The sequence below is a fragment of the Bubalus kerabau genome, chromosome 19 (genome assembly GCF_029407905.1).
Source record: "Bubalus kerabau isolate K-KA32 ecotype Philippines breed swamp buffalo chromosome 19, PCC_UOA_SB_1v2, whole genome shotgun sequence".
In the NCBI taxonomy this organism is placed as follows: domain Eukaryota; kingdom Metazoa; phylum Chordata; class Mammalia; order Artiodactyla; family Bovidae; genus Bubalus; species Bubalus kerabau.
This window is the reverse complement of record NC_073642.1, coordinates 23,681,614-23,696,103: the sequence shown is the minus strand read 5'-3', so window position 1 is coordinate 23,696,103 and position 14,490 is coordinate 23,681,614.

Here is a 14,490-nt window from a genome sequence, read left to right as displayed (position 1 = left end):
GGTGTACAGAAAAGTGATTCATATATATTCTCTTTCCGATTCTTCTCCATTATAGGTTGTTACAAGACACTGAATGTAGTCCCCTGTACTTTAGTTCCCTATGTGTTCCCTTGTTGTTTACCTCCTTTATGTATGGTAACGTGTATGTATTAATCCCATAGTCGTAATTTATCCCCCCTCTTCCCCTTTGGTAACCATAAGTTTGTTTTACATGTCTGTGTCTATTTTTATTTTGTAAATAAAAAAATGCTTTCTATGCCTGTGTCTATTTTTGTTTTATAAATAAAAAATGTTTTGTATCATTTTTTTAGATTCCACATATAAAGGATATCATATGCTATTTGCCTTTCTCTGTCTGACTGACTTCACTTAATCTCTGGGTCTATCCATGTTGCTGCAAATGGCGTTATTTCATTCTTTTTATGGCTGAGTAATATTGCATTGCATATATGGAATATTATCTTCTTTCTCCATCGTCTGCCAACGGGCATTTACATTGCTTCTGTGTCTTGACTATTATAAACCGTGCTGCTGTGAACAGTGGGGTACAGGGATCTTTTAGAATTGGAGTTTTGTCTTTTCTGAGTATATGTCCAGGAGTGGAATTTTTGGATCATATGGTAACTCTGAGGTTTTTTAAGGAACCTCCAGACTATTCTCCATAGTGGTTACACCAAATTTACATTCCCACCAACAGCATAGGAGGGTTCCCTTTTCTCCATACCTTCTCCAGCATACTTTTTGTCGATGGCCATTCTCATCTGTGTGAGGTGATACTTCATTGTAGTTCATCCTTGTTTTATATTGTTAGTATCCCCCTGATAGCACACAAACAACAACAAAAAACACTAGAGACCAAACTCACATAGATACAGTCTTCTAAAGTAAAATATTTGCAAATTAATCCCATACTCCATTTGGAACAAGAAAGCATTTATGCAATGATTTAATATTAGAAAATCTGTTGCTATAAATCATTTATATAGTTTAGAGGTTTTAAAAAACTATATGATCACCTCAACTGATAAAAATGTTTTCTGAAATAATTGAGTATCTACTTAAAACACTTTCAGCAAAATGGGAATGGATAAATAGCAAGCTGATAAAAGGCACCATAAATCTATAGTAAACATTGTGCATACTGATGAAACATTAGAGACATTGAAAAAATAGATAGCCACTTTCACTGCTAGTGTTTAACATGGTGTTAGATTTTGTAGCCAGTGCAGCAAAACAAGAAAAAGACAAGATTGGGAAAGGAAGAAGCAAAAATATTTTCAGATGATATGATTTTCTTTCTAAAAAATGAAGGAGAATTAAATGACAAACTATTAGAACTAATTAAATGGTTCAGCAAAGTGGCTAACAATATATAAAAACTTAAAATTTTGTTATATGTCAGTAATAAAATAGAAAAAAAGAATCCATCAGAATACAGTGAACAAAAGATGTACAGTAATATGAATATTATTGAAAGACATGAAAGGTTTAATTAAATGAAGATTTTCATGTTCCAGGATTGGAAAAATTCAGTGTTTTAAAGATAAAATTTTATGACAAAAGGTTTTGATACTGTGCCTATTAAAATACTCATAGGCTGTCCAAATAACTTTATTTAGCCAAATTATATTATTTTTTGATATACTCCTATGTGCAATTTATTGATATTTTATTTAGGATATATTTCTTATTAGTGAGATTGGCATGTAGGATTTTATGGTACTATATTAATCACATGTTGGTATTTACAATTATATGAGATCCCTTAAAATAGGGAGCATTTCTCATTTTTTTATGATCTGAAATAATTGAAGTAACTTTAGAATTATCTGCTCTCTTAAGACTAAACAGAGAACTTGATTGTGAAACTATATTGTATGAAGCATTGTTATATGTGAATTTTAAATAAAGTGTCTACTCTCTTCTGTGATAATTGAATTACTCATCTTTTCTACTTTTTCTGGTGTCAATTATAATTTATACTTTGCTTGGAGGTCATCCATTTCCAAAAGGTTTTTTAAATTAGTTGTCATTACGTTAGACATAGAATTCTCTTATGATTTAAAAAATCTGTTCTACACACGTGGTTGTTTCCTTTCTCGTTGCTAACCTTACATATTTTTTTCTTTCTTTTTTTCTAAATCAGGCTCACAAGGGATTTATTTTCTTGAACTCTTCAAGGAAGTGCCTTTGGAGTTTGTTTTTCTAGTATTTTTCTGTTTTAGTTTTTGTGATAGTTCTTCTTCCTACTCTTATTTGTTCTTCTTGTCTAACTTCTAAATCTAAATCTATTTTTTTTTTAATTTATTTATTTTTGGCTATGTCAGGCCTTAGTTGCAGCACAGGCTTAGTTGCCCGGAGGCATGTGGGATCTTAGTTCCCCCACCAGGGATCAAACCCTGATCCCTTGCATTGGAAGGAGGATTCTCTTTTTATATGTATTTATCTATTTTTGGCTGTGCTGAGTCTTCACTGCTGTTCTCGAGGTGCACCAGCTTCTCATTGCAGGGGCTTCTCTTGTTGTGGAGCACCGGCTGGAGGCCACAGGGGCTCAGTGGTTGCGCCTCCTAGGCTGTAGAGAACAGGCTCAGTAGTTGTGACACACGGGCTCAGCTGCTCTGCAGCATGTGGAGTCTTCCCAAACCAGGGACTGAATGTGTGTCTCCTGCATTGGCAGGTGGATTCTTTATACCACTGAGCCACCAGTGAAGCCCCAGAAGACAGATTCTTAACCACTGAACTCACCAGGCGAGTCCCTAAACACGAATCTAAGATTCTTTATTTTTTTAAAGTGCCTTCATTCTTAGTCTTTTGTTTTTAATGAAGACATCTTAAAGGCATAAACGTGCCTCTGAATACCTCAGTTGAGGTTGCAGCCCTCTTTCCTTTCTACCCTGACACTCTAGTTGGTTTTCTCCAGTGTGATAACTTATTTATTTGACTGCACCTGGCCTTAGTTGTGGCATGCAGTATCTCTAGTTGTGGCATATGGGATCTCGATCCCTGACCAAGGATCAAACTCAGGCCCCCTGCATTGGGGTGTGAAGTCTTAGCCACTGGGCCACTAGTGAAATCTTGTGATGACCTTAATCATCTCTATTTTGATAAGCCTCAAATTAACTCTTTAGTCTTGGCAGTTTTCCCCTGAACTCTCCACTCCCACATCCAGACATTAACCTCACTTCTCCAATTGATATTTAATGGATATCTCAAGCTTCACATGTCTAAAATTGAACTCTTTATTTCTGCCACCCTCAAAACTGCTCTTCCTATAGTATTCCTCATCTTATGATACCAGCATTGACCCCGTCACTCAGGTCAGAAACGTTGAAGTCATCTTTGATGCCTTTCTTTCAAACACATTCTGCATTAAACCTATCAGCAAATGAGTTCTACTTTAAAATACATATACTGAATCTGATCACTTTTTGTCCCCAAAGTAAATACTACCTAGTCCTAGCCTCCAACATCTTTGCCTGGATTGCTGGCTGAGCATCCTAACTGGACTCTCTCTCTCTCCCCTTGTCACTCTCTACTGCACAGAAACCAGAGTATTCCTATTGAGTCACCAGTCACTCCCCTGTGCAAAACTGCCCAATGACTTTTCATCATACTTTAAAATAAAATCCTATATCCTTACCATGGGCTGCAAGGTCCTGTGAGATCTCTGCCCCAGACTGCCCCTCCAACCCGTCTTCTACCACTGTCCCCCTTTCTCTCACCACTTCTGGCTTCCTTATTTCTCAAATATACCAACTGTATTCCTACCTCTGTGCCTTTGTACTTGGAACTGTCTCTGCCTGGAACCATCATTCCCCTAAAAGGTATGTATGACTTTCCCCCTCACTTCATTCTGGGGCAGGGTTACCAGATACAATACAGGATGCTCAGTTAAATTTGAATTTCAGATAAACAATGAATAATTATTTAGTATGTATGTCTTAAATATTTGTTATCTGAAATTCAAATCGAAATGGCTGTCCTGTATTTTTATTTGCTAAACTGCCCTTTTTTAGAGCTTTTATTACTTTAGTTCATGGAAGGGACTAACCTTTCCTGGCTCCTGCCTCAGTTTCGGCTTCCCCACTGTTATAAGGCCTTATGGGCCTTCCCCCATAAGGAGGACAGACACCCCCTCCCCACCATGTACTCCACCTGCCTCTTGTTTTTAGAAAAACTCTAGCCGCCTGGGCCTTCCCCAAGTTAAAAAAAATCAGAGAAGTGAGAAAATGCAGAAACAAAAGAAAACATTTCAGCCAGACAAAATAATAATAGCCATTAAACAAAGTCAAGGACCTTTAGTTCCTTCTCAAGGTCTGTAGATAATATTCTGAGCCAAATCCTTTGAGCTGTTTTGCAAACACTGAAAGCCCCACCAGGTGGAAGTAGTTAACTGCTGACCAGGAGCACATTGACCGCAGACCAGAAGATTGATGATGTTAACTCCCAATTAGCTCACCATCCACCAATCAGAAGAATGTCCGAACTGATCGTACACCCTGCAACCCACCTCCCGACCCTGTCTTCAAAAATGGTTCCCTGAACGCCATTAGGGAATTTGGGTCTTTTGAGCATTAGCTACCTGCACAGACTGCTTGGTTCTCTGTGATAAATGCTGCATTTTTCCTTCATCACAACCCGGTGTGATTGATAGGTTGGCTTTACTAAGCGTGCAGGCAAGCATATCCAAGTTTGGTTTGGAAAAATATACATTGTATATACACACACACAAATACATACGTATTTTTATATATTTATATAAAATAGAAGCAGGCAGGATATTTATATATATATGTGTGTTTGTGTGTATGTGTGTGTGTATATATATATATATATATATATATTAGAAGCAACCAGGATACAGAGGGAGAGAGAAAAAAACCTGCTTTAGATATACATATTTAAAGTCTGCTTTCAGGCTCAAATATATGTTTAGTTTTTTTTTTAGGTTTTTTTTTAATCTAGTATCTTGGACTTCCCACATGGCTCAGTGGTAAATAATCTGCCTGCCAATGCAGGAAACTTGGGTTCAATCCTTGGGTTGGAAAGATCCACTGGAGAAGGAAATGGCAAGCCATTCGGGTAGTCTTGCCCAGGAAATACCATGGATAGAGGAGCCTGGCGGGCTACAGTTCATGGGGCTGCAAAAGAGTCAGACACGACTGCACACTGAAAACAAGCAATCTTTTGGTATGTTTGAAATGGGAGGTTTCATTTCCACAAGAGTTCATTGTGCCATCTTCTCCCATAGTTGACCTCTCCACACTGCCACTCATGCCATCTGTATTTCTATGTCTAAAGTATATCCTTCAAAGTTCATTGAACTTCAGTGTGTGTCTTTTATCTCCATTTCCTGCATAACCTTGTTAAGATTTCATATACTGACTGATGACACTGAGGTCTAAATGTGCAGCCAGCCCCTTACACCATGTTTATAACTTCAAAGTTTACTTCACACAAACAGTTTAGCATATAGCTGGAAGTTTATTCTAATGAGTCACCAGGGAATTTGTGTGGAGTCATGGATTTGACTTTCCATTGGTAAAGATTATATTCCTTCTTTATATATTTCAGGTATCCTGGGAAAGGACTTTGTAGTGATGAAATAAAATCCATGTTTTATGGCCAGATGAGAGTAATTTAAATATAAAACGTTTCTTTGCCCACTTTGGCATTCTCCCTTCCCTTTAGTATTTGTTGTGCATCTACATTAACCAGACCTCCTAAGGAGAGAGTATTCCTTCTTAATCTTTAAGGGGTCACTGGCCCATAACCCACTGCTTGCTTTATTGTACATTTGGACTGTGTAAACTGTAAATGATACATCACGTGATGTATAACCCTTTGTCTCAAAAACTTACATAATTGTACTTTCTTATATAATTGAGTTTTCTGAAAAAATGTCTCTTCAGGCTGGCTGGAATAAAATTTTCCATTTCTTTCTGGGTTTGACTACTGATTTTTTTTTTTTTTTCCATCGACAGTAGGTTCCTAAAACCCAGGTCCACTATCTCTTTGCTTTCCCTTTTTCCCTGCCAGAGACCACGCGGGCCTCTTCACACTCTACCTTTAGGCTGCCCAACTAGTTCTCAGTTATCAGGAGTGGATGGAGTCAGAGGCCCTACGAGGGCTTTTGCAGTGGAGGGGGAAAAGACGTCTCTTCCTTGAAATGAGGAAGCCCTAGGGTGAGCACAAAAAGGCTTGAGTACAGGAAACAAAATTATCTCCATCCACGTTAGCTCTGGTCAGCCCTTTCAACAACAGCCAATTGGAAGACAGAGTTTCCAGGCCTGGAAGCTCAAGAGCCAATCAGATCGCAGCCAGGCGGCCCTTGTCCTCTTAGGGGCTTACCTCAATTTCCTGCTGAAGAAGCTCCAGGTTAGTTCCAACGATGCTTATCTTGCTCCCTGGGCTTTTCTTTCTTCACATGCCTGTCTCCTTCTCTTTAAGCTGTAAGTTTTGAGCACCTCTGATACACCGCCCTTTCTTCCTCCGCTGAAACTCATAGAATTTCAGAGTCGTGAAAGAAACCTTAGCATCAAGGTCAAAGGTCTTGTTTTACAGATGGTCAGAAAAACAGTGTTATCTCTACTGCCTTACCTGCGTGAGCTTTGTAGAAACTCCCATCATTCGTTATCTGTAAATTTTCATCAGTTTTTGGGTCTCAGTGTAAGCTTCATGTGAGAGCAAGGGCGACATCTTGATGGGAAGAGATGATAACAGGTTTCCTGTATGACGAATAGAGGAGAAAACGCCGGGATGCTCCGTGTGTAATGGGTTTTCAATCATTTCAGGACATCTTTGTAAGGGCATCAGGGAGACAAGAGAAAGGAGACCCATTTTAACAACAGATGCTGCCAGTACTCTGGAAGAGCATTCTTGGGTGAATCATTAAATGGTGTCCTCTGTGCCAGTGATGTTAAGTTAGGGATGTAGGATTTTGGGCAAGTGCCTGCACCTCCCGCACCTCACCTGGGCAATAATAATGGTGCAACAAACATAGGAGTATATATATCTTTTCTAATTAGCGTTTTCTTTTTCTTCAGGTAAACACCTGAAGGTGGAATTGCTAGATCATATGGTAGTTCTATTTTTAGGAACTTCCATACTGTTCTCCATAGTGCCTGCACCAGTTTATATTCCCACCAAGAGTGCATGAGGCTTCCCTTTTCTCCACATCCTCCCCAGCACTTGTATCTTGTCTTTTGGATAGCAGGCATGAAGTGGGATCTCTTTGTGGTCTTGATTTGCATTTCCCTGATGATTAGTAATGTCAAGCATCTTTTCATGTATCTGTTGGCCATCTGAATGTCGTCTTTGGAAGAATGTCTATTCAGGTCCTCTGCCCATTTTTTAAAGGTGTTATTTTTCTTTTGATGTGAGCTATATGAGTTCTTTGTAATTAACCCCCTACGAGATATACTATTTGCAAATATCTTCTCCCATTCCATTGATTTAGCACTAGCTTTAACTTTCAGGAGTTTTTGTTCTTTGTTACTCTTTCATAGCATCTGTTATTATTTTAAGTGTGCAGTTTTCTCACTGTGTGTGTGTATGTGCGTGTGTGTGCACATACGGATGCATGTTCTCTCCTGTTCCCTGAAGTAACTGTTTTACTTTATGTTGAAAGCTTCTTCAACTGTCTGGGGGAATCTTGACTGTGTATATTTAAGAATGAGGTGGATGTGAGCTCTCTGTACTGGGTAAGACTTGTCACTGGGCCAAGATGATGGGACAGGAATGGTGATATTCTGAATGGAAGGATGCAGGATATTTTCTATGGAGCCAGCGAATTTATTTAATGAATAACATTTCAGTGTTTAATGTGTATAAACATCTTGGGAAGTTCTACATATTGTTCCTCCTGTTACACCCTCACTCTTGAAGTAGGTACTTGACTGTAAAGCATGCTGGTAGGAGGGAGAGACCACTATTTTCATATGTGGATTCTTGACCCTGTATCACCCTTCTGGACTCAGTGGTTCCTGATACTTCCTAGTCCTGCATCCTTCCAGTGTTCTGTAGGGTGAATTGACTTCTTCCTTGGCTATGTCTCTCACCCTCTACAGTTCCTTCTGCTTTTCCTTACCAAGTATCTCCTGCATCAACTTTCTATGTCCCATAATTTTTAATTTCTCACTGATGGTTCTTATCCCATTCTTCTGTTTAGATCTGTATGGCTCTTTTTATTTCTTAGGTGTTATTTTAACAAGATCTTAAGAGAGTGAGATGATAAATCAATGTTTTCAGTCTCCCAAATATAACCAGACAATTCTATATCACTGCTTTATAATTCTTACCATTAAAAACAACTAAAAGGCCATCATGAATTAACTGGTTTATTCATGCAAGAAATACTAGGATTCATTAAAAATGATGTGACTGCATTTTGGCATCAATAACTAGGCAAGATGAGTATGGGAAAAAGGCAAATTACAAAGCACTGAGTTATAGAAATATAGATAACATACATGTGACTAAGGGGAGAGGGGAGCCCAGTTATAACAATGGTTAAATCTGAGAGGTAATAGCCAAAGTTATTTGTTTTTTTTAATTTCTTTAGACATCTCTGTATCTTCTGAACTTTAGAACAGTTCAGTTCAGTTCAGTTGCTCAGTCATGTCCGACTCTTTGGGACCCCATGGACTGCAGCACACCAGGCCTCCCTATCCATCACCAACTCCCAGAGCTTGCTCAAACTCATGTCCATCGAGTCGGTGATGCCATCCAACCATCTCATCCTCTGTTGTCCCCTTCTCCTCATGCCTTCAATCTTTCCCAGCATCAAGGTCTTTTCTAGTGAGTCAGTTCTTTGAATCAGGTGGCCAGAGTATTGGAGCTTCAGCTTCAGCATCTGTCCTTCCAATGAATATTCAGGACTGATTTCCTTTAGGATTGACTGGTTTGATCTCCTTGCAGTGCAAGGGACTCTCAAGAGTCTTCTCCAGCACCACAGTTTAAAAGCATCTATTCTTTGGCGCTCAGCCTTCTTTATGGGCCAACTCTCACATCCATACATGACCACTGGAAAAACCATAGCATGTTTTTAATAACCAGAATATATGTAAGTCTAGTTTTGAAATAATGACTATCTGGGTACATACAGTCCTGTGTACATCTTGACTTCCTTAAGCTAGGTACCCATATTTAAGTTATTTGTTCAGGAGAACACATTCCTTGAAGTTTTTAATCCATCTTTTCAAATTTCCTTTGCAGAGAGGATGCAAGTACATATTTGCAGCAGTATTTGACAATAAACTTTCCCAGACCCATACCAGAGCCAAGGAATGATGGGTCCTTGGTACAAACTGGTATTTGTACACTTTCCAGAATTTTCCTTTGCTTTTAGCTCTTTTTATGTCAACTTTTTTTTTTTTTGGTCTGTCTGATCTATTTTCTTTTTAAAAATAATTTTGTTTATTTATTTATTTTTGGCTGTGCTGGGTCCTCATCATGCGCGGGATTTTTCTCTAGTTGCCGCGAGCAGGGGCTACTCTTTAGTTGCGGCGTGCGGGGTTCCCATTGCCTTGGTTTCTCATGTTGCGGAGCGTGGGTTCTAGGCGTGGGGGCTTGATAGTTGCGGTTCCCGGGCTCTAGCACAGGCTCAGTAGTTGTGCCGCACAGGCTTGGTTGCTCCACAACATGTGGAATCTTCCCAGACCAGGGATCAAGCCCATGTCTCTTGTATTGGCAGGCGAATTCTTTGCCACTGAGCCACCATGGAAGCCCTGGTCTACTTTCTTATGAGTAGTTATCAAAAGGACCACTTTAATATTTGGAGCCCTTCTCTACTGAGTCTGTAAAAATGTGACAACTAAAAGAAATTCCTGAACTCAGTTCATTAGATTTCAAAATGTTTTCCCCCTGGTTGAGGCAGTATAGAGAGGGAACTAGGAATTTGGGACGTGAAGTCAGATTGCCTGAGCTCTAATTATAGCTCTACAACAACTTAACCATCTGTTAAGGTGATCAATGAACTAAACTCATTCCCTCGTCTGTGTAATAAGGAGTGTGAAAGTATCTGTACAAGCGTGTGACACAGTGCTGGTACATAACAGACTCTTGTTGTGTTCTTTAGTTTTGCTAAATTGTGTCTGACTCTGCAACTCCATGGACTGTAGCCTGCCAGGCTCCTCTGTTAATGGGATTCTCCAGGCAAGAATACTGGAGTGGGTTGCCATTTCCTTCTCCAGGGGATCTTCTCAACCCAGGGATCGAACCAGTGTCTCCTGCATTGGCAGGCAGATTCTTCACCACTGAACCACAAGGGAAGCTCTTAAGTTATGTTTAGTTTTGTTTTCATTGTGACTGTTACAATGCCATGGCCTGAATTGTATTCGCCAAATTTATATATGAAGCCATAATCCCCCAATGTGATAGTATTTGGAGGTGGGACCATTGGGAAATAATAAAGTTTAAATGAGATCTTGAAAGTGGGACCCTTGTGGTGGGATTAGTGCCCTTATAAGAAGAGAAACCAAAGATTTCTCCCCCTACCCTGTTAGTGTGAGGAAATAGCAATGACAAGAAGACAGTCATCTAAAAGCCAGGACAAGAGCCCTCAGCAGGCCTCCACGGTGCTGATACCCTGATCTCAGACTTCTCGCCATAAGTACTGAAAGAAAAACTCTCAAGCTAGAATTCTTTACCAATTCTATACCTTCTTTCAAAAAAAAAAAAAAAGTGAAATACAGACGTTTTTAGACCTATTAAAGCTAAAAGAATTCATCAGCAGCAGACCCTCCCTGCAAGAAATATTAAAGGAAGCCATTCAGGCAGAGGGAAAATAGCACCAGATGGAAACCTTCATCTACTCAAAGAAATGAAGCACCTCGGCAATGGTAACTACATGGATGGGTATATGTTTTCTCAAGCAGAACGACCTGTTCTTAGGAAGAGCTAGTCTGTCCTTATGACACCACAGAACTGAAACAGAGTTAAGATACTGTTTTTCCAATTTCTTCCTGGGATTAGACATGGATTGTTTCCTCCTGTAGTACAACTTCCTTGACTGAGAGAAGACATTTGGAAAGTCATCTCTGTGACTTTAGCCAACAGCTTGTTGGTGATTATCCATTCCTTCACTAACTTGGAGTGTACAAAGCAGTAGGAGGCAAATTGTTTTCTTAATTTGCCTTCAGTGTTTCACCTCATTTGTTTCTGTGGTTATGAAATGAACAAATTCTCTCTTCACTCTGAGATACAAAATTTAGAACACTAGTTCACCAAAAGTTTTAAAAATAAAGGTGAACTTGTGATTTGTGGATTATATAAGTATCAGGATTAAAAGCAAAATTTTCTGCTTAAACTACCACTTAGAAGCAAATAAATTGTATACATGTACTATGAGTTCCTTTATTGATCCCACGATTGTCTTTTTCGAGATTTTCACAGGGTTCTCCATTTCAGCCTCACATATAGCTTTACTGCTTACTTTCCAAACTTCAGTGTGATCACTTCTCATCTATATGTGTCTTCATTGTATGTTTGAAACATTGAATGTTTCATTTAGGATTACGTGCAGATAAAAACTCATTATCTTTTGAGGAGATCACATTATGACAATGATCCATGATAAAACAGTATTTTAGAGGAAAGATGGTTCTCTTTTGTTACAGCCTGTTTATTGGTTGGGCAACCAACCATTTAGCATTCCACTGGAGGCAGGAGCCAGCCGTGGGGCAGGGAGAGTGACATAATCCAGAGCAAGGGATAGATAGGTGCTCTCTGCTTTTCCTAGGCTGTGGGAGGGGTCAATTGGTGAAACACCACCGTCTTATCCAGATGCTATGAGAGAAGCCCCACCTGGCCACTGGGAAAGTTAGGAATGATTATGAAAGACAAAAACCACATTGGTGGTGATCTTCCTGATTTGAAGATCTCTAAATGTATTCTCACGGGATGACCTTGAATAAAGATGAGAGAAGGAGCTTTGTGTGTACTAAAACAGAAGTGAAACCTCATAAAGATGTATGTTCTGTTCTCTCAGTAGCCTGTCAGCCAAGCAAACCAGTTCCTCTTTTACTCGTGGGGTGAACTGTCAGGACATCGGGGGTCTGGTCTTGATTGTGCCTTTTGAACCTTGAAAAAGACCCCTTAAAATCGTTCTCTCTAAAATGCTTACCTGTCCTTGCATTGACAGCATCAAGTCATTAATGATACAGCATTTTGAAAGAGTATAAAGTGAACATGAGTAAAGAAGTAGAGTGGAAGAAACCTTAAATTTCAACTTGTTTCATTTAGGAAGGGAGATTTAATTAGGACAACCCAGTTAAGAGGATTCAATCTGTCTTTTATGTCCCCATCTTTTTATTCTGACTGCCACTGCCTCAGTTCACAGTCATCTCTTAATTATTCTTTTGTTCTCACCCAGCCACCCCAAAAACCTACTTCTCCATTATCCTTCAAACTGGCCACTAGTTATTTTCTAAAACTTCTCTCCACTCAGATTCTCTCCACGATATTTAAGGTCTCTTGCAATGTACTTTTCAGGGTTGTTTTAAACGTTAACTTTGTAATGTCTCACACATAGAATTCAGTGTATCTGGTGTAGTGAAATAATAACAACAACAACAGTAGCTGTAGGCTAAAAATTCATTTAAATTCATCTCCTAGACTGAGGACCATCAGTTTCAGTATCTAAAAGAGAATACCTGCAGAAAAATCATTCTCATAAATCCAGAGAAATCACACTCTTGAAGGCAGCCTAGTGGATGGGGCAGAAGTCAAGACACATGTTTGTTTCCCTCCTCTGTCTCCATGAAGTATGGATACAGTCCCAGACTGCAACATCCAAGAGAGGTGGGACCCCATGTTTTATTTGTTTTGCCTTCTACTTTTTCTTCGCCTACTGTGTTAGTGAGTGGTTCCCTGATGTCTCAGCAGATAAAGAATCCCCCTGCAATGCATGAGCCACGAGTAGCATCCCTGGGTTGGGAGGATCCCCTGGAGGAGGGCATGGCAACCCACTCCAGTATTCTTGCCTGGAGAATCCCATGGACAGAGGAGCCTGGCAGACTATGGTCCATGGGTTTGCAGAAGAGTCAGACATGACTGAGCACACACACACACACACACACACACACTGTACTAGTGAAGGAAAAGCAGACCATCTCACCTCAAAATATGCCACTTTGGTATAGTGATGATGTTGAATTAAAGGCGAGAGGAAATAGCAGGTATAAGAACACTCTGACTCTCCTTTTCTTTCTGAAAGCTGGAGCTAGAAGTCCCACATGAGAAGTACTTTCCCTGTACCAGGAGGAAGGAAGACATTCTCACCACCAGAGGTGGGGAATCTGGGGCGGAGAAATCTATACAGGCAAACTTTGTTAAACCAACCCTTATCTTCTTAGTTACTTCTTGAATAGGAAGAATTCACTTTTTCCCTGTGTGAGTCTCCTTAACTCTCACACTAGTACCACATTCACAAAACTTCTGACATCAGATTGTGTGGAGTTTTGCCCACACCAAGCAATTTTGTGAAACCAGCTGCATGTCCTACAATTTGACTCAGTTTTGACACTGTCTAACTGGAGACAGCATCAGATCCCACAGATTAAGGGCTCAGCCCCACAAGACTGCCCCCCATGTCAGCGGTCAACCTCAAGTACTAGGTCCCCAGGTTTCCTACAATTTCTGTCTGACTTGCCTATAAATTGGAGCTTCCCATGTCCTCCCCTGACTCCACCTTGGATTCAATTAATTTTTATAATGGTTCATAAAACTCAGGAAAACAGTTTACTTACTGTTGTGAAAAATTAATAAACAGAAACCTCAACTAAGTAGAGTTGGGAAACCAGAAGGGGGAGCTCTCATGTCCTGTAACGGTTGTTCAGTTGCTAAGTTGTGTCCGACTCTTTGCAACCCCATGGACGGCAGCACACCCGACTGGTCCTGTAATGGTATCTAAGCCTAATAGAAAGAAATCAGGCTCTTCCTTCCTGGAAAGCACTCAGCCAATGAAAAACCCTGGACTCTGCTTGCTCTAGCCCTCTGAACTTCCTTTTCTTCACAATAAAAGCATTCTCCTTCCCTTGCCTGATGGGGACGTGCATGTGGCTCTACCAGGGTTGCAGACCTTGGATTGCCGTTCTCTGCTGATCCCAAATAAACTCATCTTTGCCTGAGAAATACCTGGCAGTCTGTTTGTTTCAAGTCATCACCATGTATCACTTTGTTAGGAAAGGATATGATGAAGGATACAGGTGAACATCCAAATGAAAGAGATGCAGGGCAAGGTATATAGGAAAGGGCTGGGAGCTTCCTTGCTCTTTCTGGGCACCATTATCTCAATACCTCCATGTGTTCACCAACCTATAAGTTCTGTGAACTCGATACTTTTGGAATTTTTAGGGAGGCTGCATCATGGGTCAGTAAGTATGATGTATCATTAACTCCATTGCTAGTCCCCCTCCCCTCCCTGAAGAATAGGAGGTGAGGCTGAAAATTTCAAGCTTTTCCTTTAGGGCCCTCCCCCATCTATCCAGC